Source organism: Schistocerca cancellata, chromosome 6 (genome assembly GCF_023864275.1).
Source record: "Schistocerca cancellata isolate TAMUIC-IGC-003103 chromosome 6, iqSchCanc2.1, whole genome shotgun sequence".
In the NCBI taxonomy this organism is placed as follows: domain Eukaryota; kingdom Metazoa; phylum Arthropoda; class Insecta; order Orthoptera; family Acrididae; genus Schistocerca; species Schistocerca cancellata.
This window is the reverse complement of record NC_064631.1, coordinates 24,280,902-24,288,139: the sequence shown is the minus strand read 5'-3', so window position 1 is coordinate 24,288,139 and position 7,238 is coordinate 24,280,902. Positions and strand designations below refer to the sequence as shown.

Genomic DNA, 7,238 nt, shown 5'->3' with positions numbered 1-7,238 from the left:
CTGCACTGCGAGGACTAGCGCGCTGCCCCGACAGGCCGGCAACCCGCAAGGCGAGCGCCGCGCATGCGCGCCCGGCAAAAAACACGCACTGTGGTAACGCCGCGACGTCCAGAGCGATCGATAACGCCACGCGACGCGCGCAGCGGATAAACGGCCAAAACTGTGGCTCTTTTTATACAGGATCTTGTCGTGATGGGAAGAACGCTCCACAGTATACGGTCTCTGTATAGGTACTGCTAAAGAAACAGTGACTGCTGCATAGTAGGTGTAAAGCGAAGCATAGGAGAGGTGCTGAGTGAAACGCATTTGGCTGCTCTCGCATCTCGATTAAAAGATTTTTTATAATTTCCAAAAGTCTTAAGGGGTGTAGGACGTCAAACGGGCCGTCTTGGAGCAGGAGAGACACCACAGGACATTTTAATTCCCACTGTCTATACTTTTACGAATAAATTCGTAAAACTTTGTCAGCATGACCAGGAAGGATTCAGGATTCACACTCATAGCAGTGGAAGTTCAAAAACGTTATTTAATTTTTTTTTTACATGTGAACTTACATCATTTTTTTCACTTACTATTGGCTGCGTTTGTTGCTACAGGTACACGTTTCTTCATAAGTAAGAGAGATTCTTCGATGAATTTTGCACAGCATACAAACCATATTTACAGGTGTATGAAACTCTATAAATTATTTAATTTATGAAAAAATGAATGTGCTGTTACATTTTAAACTTCGTGTTTGGAAAAAAAAACTCAAATTTTATAGTTAATTATCTCAATTATTACCACAGTTTTCAACAGATTTGGAAAATTCTAGAGTTTCATACACCTGTAAGTATGGTTTGTATGCTGTGCAAAATTCATCGAAGAATCTCCCTTACTTATGAAGAAAAGTGTACCTATAGCAACAAATGCAGCCAATGGTAAGTGAGAAAATGTCAACTTTTAAATGCAAAAAAAAAAATTATTTTCATATATTTTTGAACTTCCACTGCTATGAGTGTAAATCCTAAATCCTTTCTGGCCATTCTGAGAAAGTTTTATGAATTTATTTGTAAAAGTATAGACAGTGTAAATTAATATGTCCTGTGGTACCTCTCCTGCTCCAAATCGTCCCGTTTGATGTCCTACCCCCTTAAACTGGATTGATTAATATTTTTCATATTAACAGAATCTTCCGTCGGTTCTTGGTAGAACAACATTATAATAATAAAAGAAAAGCATCAGTTTTCTTTTGTTCTACAATATTACTTTTATTGCTAACCGGTTTTCGGCTTACAAGACCATCTTCAGACATTTACTGAGTATTATCACCAAAGACGTTAAATGTTAGCAGACAACATTGCAAGAGAAGTAACACATCTAGAGTAAAGTAGAAACATACAGTAGGTAACATCTTTGCAATGAAATAGTAAAAACTGAACAGTACATAAATAACAATGGAGTTGACAGGAAAACCTTTAGCACAAAATAGGAATATCATGCCTACATAACAGTTTCTATTAATAAACAAAACTAATAAAATAAGATAAAATTAGTACTAGACAAGGTTGCATCAAGAGGTATGAAACATGGAGAGTGATACACAACCAATTAAAAAAGAAGAGACAGTTGTCAATGTAAATACAGAATACATAAGGAACTTAAGCAATATCAATAAGATAAACAGAAATTAATAAATGCAGGAAAATGGAGGTGTTTGAGGGAACCTACAGTTTGAGAGTGTGGTGGTACTGCATTTTAACATTAACATTATAATCAAAGCAGTGGCTGTGTACCAGTTTTCATTAAATAAATGAGCAAAGTAAAATATGAACAGTATTTGATGAGACAACTACAAGGGGAATTTCTACTTCACTCTAGATGTGTTACTTCTCTTCCAATGTTGTCTGCTAACATTTAATTTCTTTGGTGATAATACTCAGTAAATGTCTGAAGATGGCCTTGTAAGCCGAAAACCGGTTAGCAATAAAAGTAATATTGTAGAACAAAAGCAAACTGGTGTTTAATATTTTGTCTTTTTGGTTACCACGCACGAGATATGAGAACAATTATTTTGTCTGTGATCTTCCGTCACTGTCCGGCAGCTATCTCTGCCAACATAAATTTATAAAAGATTGTTACCGTTAACCGACAAGCGAGAAAATTTAGTACGTAGTTCTTTAATTATTTTTGCGCACTGCAGACATTAACTTCCAACACGCGCCGAGTACATTCTTAATATGACTATGCTTAATACTTAATATGCCGCAGTAATATTTCGTTAAAGTAAGCTTTCATAAAATGGTGCCTAAGTTCATACATCGGAGCTTTCTGAAAATCTTCTCGCTTATTTGACTAATGAACCAGAGCTATTGTCTGCGTCTCCCCAGAGAGAAAGACAGTTGAAAGTTCAGAGAGAAAAAATCGGTGCCTCGCTATAAAATCGCAGAGGATAACGAACTTAAAATGTATCGAAGGATTTTGTACTCTCTGCGCTGGAGGCGATAAAAAAATCCTATCAAAAGGCCAAAGCGTCAATGCTTCAACGACTGCCGTAGCAGAATATTTTCCCTCAGTGGCCCCCAAAGAAATTCTGATTATGTATGAAGGCTGACAGGTGTAGCAGCATTAATACCCAGACACACGTGTACGAGACAGGATGTAAATCTGAAGATGGCAAAGCAAAAACAGAAATGTTTAACTCTGTTTTCAAATGTTATTTCACAAAGGGAAATGTGGGAGGATCTCCCCCCCCCTCACCCCCCACCCACAGTTTAATTCTTGTTGTTGTTGTTGTGGTCTTCAGTCCTGAGACTGGTTTGATGCAGTTCTCCATGCTACTCTATCCTGTGCAAGCTTCTTCATCTCCCAGTACCTACTGCAACCTACATCCTTCTGAATCTGCTTAGTGTATTCATCTCTTGGTCTCCCTCTACTATTTTTACCCTCCACGCTGCCTTCCAGTACTAAATTGGTGATCCCTTCATGCCTTAGAACATGTCCTACCAACTGATCCCTTCTTCTCGTCAAATTGCGCCACAAACTCCTCTTCTCCCCAATTCTAATCAATACCTCCTCATTAGTTATGTGATCTACCCATCTAATCTTCAGCATTGTTCTGTAGCACCACATTTCAAAATCTTCTATTCTCTTCTTGTCCAAACTATTTATCGTCCACGTTTCACTTCCATGCATGGCAACACTCCATACAAATACTTTCAGAGACGACTTCCTGACACTTAAATCTATACTCGATGTTAACAAATTTCTCTTCTTCAGAAACGCTTTCCTTGCCATTGACAGTCTACATTTTACATCCTCTCTACTTCGACCATCATTAGTTATTTTGCTCCCCAAATAGCAAAACTACTTTAAGTGTCTCATTTCCTAATCTAATTCCCTCAGCATCACCCGACTTAATTCGATTACATTCCATTATCCTCGTTTTGCTTTTGTTGATGTTCATCTTATACCCTCCTTTCAAGACACTGTCCATTCCGTTCAACTGCCCTTCCAAGTCCTTTGCTGTCTCTGACAGAATTACAATGTCATCGGCGAACCTCAAAGTTTTTATTTCTTCTCCGTGGATTTTAGTACCTACTCCGAACTTTTCTTTTGTTTCCTTTACTGCGTGCTCAATATACAGATTGAATAGCATCGGGGAGAGGCTACAACCCTGTCTCACTTCCTTCCCAACCACTGCTTCCCTTTCATGTCCCTCGACTCTTATAACTGTCATCTGCCTTCTGTACAAATTGTAAATAGCCTTTCGCTCCATGTATTTTACCCCTGCCACCTTCAGAATTTGCAAGAGAGTATTCCAGTCAACATTGTCAAAAGCTTTCTCTAAGTCTACAAATGCTAGAAACATAGGTTTGCCTTTCCTTAATCTTTCTTCTAAGATAAGGCGTAAGGTCAGTATTGCCTCACGTGATCCAACATTTCTACGGAATCCAAACTGATCTTCCCCGAGGTCAGCTTCTACCAGTTTTTCCATTCGTCTGTAGAGAATTCGCGTTAGTATTTTGTAGCTGTGACTTATTAAACTGATAGTTCGGTAATTTTCACATCTGTCAACACCTGCTTTCTTTGGGATTGGAATTATTATATTCTTCTTTAAGGGAATTTCGCCTGTCTCATACATCTTGCTCACCAGATGGTAGAGTTTTGTCAGGACTGGCAGTCGTCCTATTCGATACGTAATGGGTGTTAAAATGGATCTGAATAGTTCATGTAAATACAGGGTAAATGCCACTTAGCTCAGGCTCACTTTCTTCCTCGACACTGTCGTTACCTGAGCTCTCGTCCGTGAATGAGCCACAGAAATTTCCCAAGGATATAAATGTGTTTTCTACATTTCTCTCGACACACACTTCACTTTTCCACGCTTCTTTAACAACCGTTTCTGTGTAGCGTGCAACATTTCTCCACTTCTATGACGTTATTTGTGCCACGCTTCTTGTTAACAGTCTACCACAGTAAAGCTTTTGTTATTGTTGCCACACAATTTTTAATTTGTGCACAAATCATTTCGATGGCGTTAAAGTGACAGTTGTACGGTGGAAGCCTAAGAACCCTGTGGACACGTTCTTTAGCTACATTGTCCACAACAAACTGTTGACACTTATTTTTCTTGTTTTTCTTCACTGTTTCCATGAATTCTGCTTACGTAAATCGTCCCGAATTTTCACGTTCTGGCGTTTCAACCATTCAACAATGTCGGCCTCTTTCGTTGCCATAGTTGGAGCTTTAATAACTGAATGGTATGGGGCGTTATCCATTACAATGACAAGCGGCCGATTTCAATTTTCCAGTAGTTGCCCCTTGAACCACTTCAGAAAACTATCGTGGTTCATTTTATCGTGGAAGTCGTGTGTTTTCCTCTATTTGTAATAGAGGAGACAGGTACGAAACCAGATGCAGTTCCAGCATGCAAGAGAATAATTCCTACGCCATTTTCGACTGGAATAGCAGAAATTCCAGATATACTATCATCTGTCCAGTTTTTCTGACATAATGACGCTTTTTCCACGTTTGTAGAGCCACACAATGTCTTCATACGTCACTTTAACTACTGTCTTAAAAATCGGCAACGCCACGCTACGATGTCACCTCTCTCCATCGTGATGAGTAACGCACGGTTTTTTAATAGCTGGATGCTGTTTCCTCCCGTAATATCCATATATGTCACGACGAACAGCATCTTCTTGAAAAGAGTCCAAGTTTCTTACACGTGGTTCTGTCCTCCTCTTCTTTTCAGGTGTCCGCAGTTTGGTGAACCAGGCTCTTCTCCTTCTGCACAGTATTTCTCCTTACAAATTTTTACGTCAGTATTTTTGCACATCTTCAAGGCATCTCCAGTTCTTTCGATTACCTTTGTTAGAGGCAATAGACTTGCACCATTGTCCCTCTCTTTCTCGAAGTATTTTCCTCTCTTTCTCGAAGTATTTTCGCATCTAACACACGAACTCACGTGTCTGATCACGCAAAACATGAATACATCGCTGATCTTTCCGTTTATCAGCCACACTTTAGTGCACACTTCCTACACGCTTCAGACATTCTGTAGCAATTTCCCCGCAGAGAAACAAAGCGCACACGGAAACGAACCACAACTATTTACGCCTCGAGCGTCGTCTGCAACTGGCTACAGTAGTCGCTACCTGCAGTAGCAGAGAGATATGACAACGACCGAAAATGAAATGATCGTATGGCATTGTTGGCCGGGAGGGCCCTCATTCGGGGAGTTCAGCCGCTGAATTGCAAGTCATTTTAAGTTGACACCACTTCGTCGACTTGCGAGTCAATGATGATGAAGGACACACACATCACCCAGTCCCCTGTCGGGAATCGAACCCGGGCCCCCTGCGTGGTAGGCGGTAACGCTACCGCTACGCTACGATGGCGGACATGACAACGATTGACGGCACAGGAGGCGCGGCCGACCGCGTTCTGTGATTGGTTGTTGCTGTGGTAGCAGCTAGTGTTCTGATCCGGGTATAGTAGCACCATTATGAGAATGCAAATCAGGTTTGCTTTAAACGCACGCCGAAACGGCCGTGATCGTCAGTTACCTTTGAGTTTGGACATAGTTAATTGTTGCTAATCAAGAATGCCTTTCAGGCGACAAAGACGCCATTATAAATAACTCATTGAGTTTGAACGAGATCACGTAACAGAATTACGAGAGGTTGGATCTTCCTTCCGCGATATTGCACGAAGACTCGGCAGGAATGTAGCGACTGTGCACGGTTGCTGGCAGCGGTGATCACCAGAGTGTGCACTCATAAGAAGACCGGGCTCCGGACGGTCACGTGGCACTGCCGAAAGAGAAGTCCATCGTATTCGCCGATTGGCTCTGGCGCGTCATACTGAGTCTGCATCAGCAGTGACACAACGAATTGTTACAAATCAGTTATTTCAGCTACAAGACATAGATCCTGCAGCTTGCTTTCCAGTGACCCCAAGCCACTGCTATTTGCGAATTCAATGCTGCGCTGATATGAAACTTCCTGGCAGATTAAAACTGTGTGCCGGACCGAGACTCGAACTCGGGACCTTTGCCTTCCGCGGGCAAGTGCTCTACCAACTGAGCTACGCGAACACGATTCACGCCCCGTTCTCACAGCTTTACTTCTGCCAGTACCTCGTCTCCTACCTTCCAAACTTTACAGAAGCTCTCCTGCGAACCTTGCAGAACTAGCACTCCTGAAAGAAAGGATATTGCGGGGACATGGCTTAGCCACAGCCTTGGGGATGTTTCCAGAATGAGATTTTCACTCTGCAGCGGAGTGTGCGCTGATATGAAATTTCCTGGCAGATTAAAACTGTGTGCCGGACCGAGACTCGAACTCGGGACCTTTGCCTTTCGCGGGCAAGTGCTCTACCAACTGAGCTACCCGAGCACGACTCACGCCCCAGGAGAGCTTCTGTAAAGTTTGGAAGGTAGGAGGCGAGGTACTGGCAGAAGTAAAGCTGTGAGGACGGGGCGTGAGTCGTGCTCGGGTAGCTCAGTTGGTAGAGCACTTGCCTGTCACACTGATATTTTTAGCAAAAGCATTGAAGCAGGAGTGGGTTCGAACCATCAGCATCATCTGTAGGGTCACAAGATAGAACCAAATAAATCAGTTTTTATGAAACAAGAAAAAGCGTTTTTAATGTTTGAACTGTGATTATGTCAATGTTTCCGGTAGCTATAATTAAAATGTGACTACACACAGAGGTCCTGTGTGGGTTGTAATTATTGTACGGAAAAGAAC

The 7,238-nt window shown here is 41.7% G+C and overlaps 1 non-coding gene across 1 annotated transcript; it reads right to left on the bottom strand.

Annotated features, from left to right (window-relative positions):
- Window positions 1–6,810: 6,810 nt before the first annotated feature.
- On the bottom strand, window positions 6,811–6,885 carry Trnas-cga (transfer RNA serine (anticodon CGA)). The gene has a single exon. It is a non-coding gene; the product is annotated as a tRNA-Ser (tRNA).
- Window positions 6,886–7,238: the final 353 nt, after the last annotated feature.